We start from the raw sequence: 3,441 nt of genomic DNA on the forward strand, positions 1-3,441 counted from the left end.
AAACGTCAGCTTTCCTGCTCCTCTGATGCTGCTTGGCCTGCTGTGTTCATCCAGCTCTACACCTTGTTGTCCACCATCTGTCATGGCGGGATTTGAACCCAGGTCCCCAGAACATTGTGTCTTTGAATTAACAGTTCAGCAATAATACCATTAGGCCATCGCCTCCCCTAGTATCTTGGAGTAGTTAAGATTTAGAGCCAGCAAATAATGGTTCCTAGGTTTAAACTAAAATGTGTAATTTTTCAAAACAGTGATCAATTGTAAAATAAATGATTAATACTTCACAAAATCTAATCTCCTTAGTGACAATAAACGGATGTTCAGAAAGTTATGAAGTACTGAAGAATAGTGTGGTTTACTTTTTATTAATTTGTTTTGATATTGCTTCTGCTTTAGCTGAAATGTTACAGCTTTATTGCTGAATGACAATGTTTAAGAATTGTTTCACCTTCTTTCCGGTCAGCATATTTCAACGACATTGCAGTGGGTGCAGTGTGCTGTAGAGTGGATCATTCGCAAAACCAGAAGCGATTGTACATCATGACCCTGGGATGCCTGGCACCGTATCGCAGGCTAGGAATAGGTAAGCTGAACAAGATCACAAAATCATGATTCTTCTGGTGCCTCTGACTCCTGAAATTTCTTATCTAATAAGGCTAGGTCATATTGACTATACTTGTATTCGTTGGATCATTGAAACTTAAGAGCTTGTCTAATTACAGGGTTTAAAATGAATCGAGTTTATAGGCTGGATAGAAAGTTGATAGATTAAATAGAGACATTACATAGGGAGTACTCACATTCTATTCGATTACTATGTTGAATGGTAGTGGTGAACTGCAATGGAAGAAACAGCTTGTTCTCAAGGTTGGCTTTTTTCTTGATGTGGTTTTGTTTATCCAGTGCATTTCTAGAACATTATTACAAGCAATGCAACATCAAATGTTTGTTCTGACCATTAAACTTCACAATTGCTGGTTAGCTTCACTGGTTAGTTTCATTCGTCAGCTCAAGACTTCTGCGAATGAATGAGTCAGAAGCACTGTACAAGTTGTAAGTGATGTCATCACTCCTATGGAAGTTAAATTGACACTGTTAGCGTAGTGTAGAAGTTTATTTGGAACTCCAATGAGTCTCATTTTTCCTATCCTATGTGAAGTGATATGAACTGTTTGTGTTTCATGAATTTCCTCTGAAAAAACTTATACTGTACGTCAGATGTTGGTGATGAGTTGACTGCCCTTGCTGCCTGCTGTCCCTACTGGAACCCCAGAATGCAAAGCCGTGCTTTTTTTGGGGTCACTCTGGATGAGGATGGCTACAAGCCAAATGTAGTAAACAAACTTTATTTACAAGCAAATTGCTTTTATCAAAGAACTGCAGAAATGTGTGCCAGGAGGAAGTATTGTCTTTGGGGAAAAAAAAACTACAGTGGATCATAAGATGTGGAAACAGAAGTAGGCTATTTGGCCCATTAGTCCACTGTCTCATTCAATGAGAATTCATGGCTAATCCGATAATCCTCAACTCCATTTACCAGCCTTATCCCGTAACCCTTGATTCCCTTACTGATTAGAAATCTGTTTATCTCAACTTTGAATATACTAACGACCCAGACTTGACAGCCATCTTCAGTGAAAGATTCCATAGAATTCCTTCTGAGGGATAGAATTTCCCCTTATCTCTGTCTTAATTAGGTGACTCCATATTCTGGGATTATGTCCTCACTTCCTAAACTTCTCCCACATGGGGAAACAACATCTCCGCATATGTCATGCAAACCTCCGATCAATCTTGTGTTGCGAAAAGATTTCCTCTAACCTCCTAAGCTCCAATGAATACAAGCCCAACGTAGACTTAATATTTTCCCAATGACAGGCTAAATTACCTTTTATTGTCTCTCTCTCTCTCTCTCTTTGACTAAGGGTGTTACGTTGGCAGTTTTCCAATCCTCTGGGACTTGTCCAGAATTTAAGGATTGGAAGATTGCTATCGATACATCCACTATTACTGTAGCTACTTGCTTTAAAATCCTACATTGAAACCCATTAGATCCAAGAACATACCAGCTTTTAGCCCCATTAGTTTCCGTAGTAGTTTTTCTCTAGTGATAATTATTATGTTTGTTCTTCCAAGTCTAGAGGGCTGCATCTCTACTCTTGGGTTTACTTGGGATCTCTGCATGACTTCTTGGGGAAGCCAGGATTTGATTTCAGACAGGGGAAACTAGCTAATGAAAAACAAGACTTGAATTTATCAATCTTGGTATGTTCCAAAGTGCTTCACAGACAGGGAAGTACTTTTGAAGAGTAATTGCTGTCTGCTATAGGAATTGTAGCAGCCAATCTATAAACAGTAAAATCTCACAAGCAGCATGGCAACAACAGCTAGATTGTATTACAGTGATAGTCATTTCAGGATAAATTACCTCAATGCCATGATATCTAGGATAACCCCTGTGCTGCTTCAGTGCCATGAAGTCTTTTATGCTCATTTGAGGAGACAGATGAGACTGTTTAGTTTTGCATCTAAAAGATGACCCCCTTCAACAATGCAGTGTTTCTGCAGTACTATAGCAGAGTGACTGCCTGAATTTTGTGCACAAGTTTATGAATTTGTAGAATATTGTCAGGAGGCCATTTGGCCCATTCAGTCTCTGGCAGTCTTTTTGAAGAGCATTCTAAAAATACACACTCCCTGATTCCTTACCCATACCTCAGTAGTGTTTCTTGACTTTAATGTATTTATCCAACCCTTTTTGAAAATTACTTTTGAATCTGTTTGTATCAACCTGTCAGCTAGTACATTTCAACATCGTAACTTAATAAAAACTGAAAGACCTGCAGATGCTGGAAATCAGAAACAAAAAACAGAAAATGCTGGAAAAACTTAGCAGGTCTTGCAAATAGATGCTGGCAGTGTTTCCAGCAATTTGTTATGGCTTCTGATTTCCAGTATCCACAGTGCTTTGGTTTTTCAGCTATTCTTTGTGTTACCTCTGTTTTGCCATTTATCCTAAACCCATGCCCTGATTCTTCAGCCATTTGCAGTCAGGTTCCCTTTATTGGCCACCTCTGTTGACAACCTTTTACTTTTTTTAAACATTGCTATCAAATCTTCTCTTGACCTTCTCTGATCTAAAGAAAGCAATCCAAGCTTCTCACAGGCTGGTAATCCCTCATTGCTGGAACCAATCTGGTAAATCTTTTCAAATTCTTTACATTTTTCCTGATGTGTAGTGTACAAAATTGGATGTAATAGTCCAGTGATAGTAGGAACTGCAGATGCTGGAGAATCCGAGACAACAAGTTGCAGGGCTGGACGAACACAGCAGGCCAAGCAGCATCATAGAAGCAGAGAGGCTGACGTTTCGGGCCTAGACCCTTCAGGCCCGAAACGTCAGCCTTTCTGCTCCTATGATGCTGCTTGGCCTGCTGTGTT

Source organism: Rhincodon typus, chromosome 6 (assembly GCF_021869965.1).
Source record: "Rhincodon typus isolate 14 chromosome 6, sRhiTyp1.1, whole genome shotgun sequence".
Taxonomy (NCBI): domain Eukaryota; kingdom Metazoa; phylum Chordata; class Chondrichthyes; order Orectolobiformes; family Rhincodontidae; genus Rhincodon; species Rhincodon typus.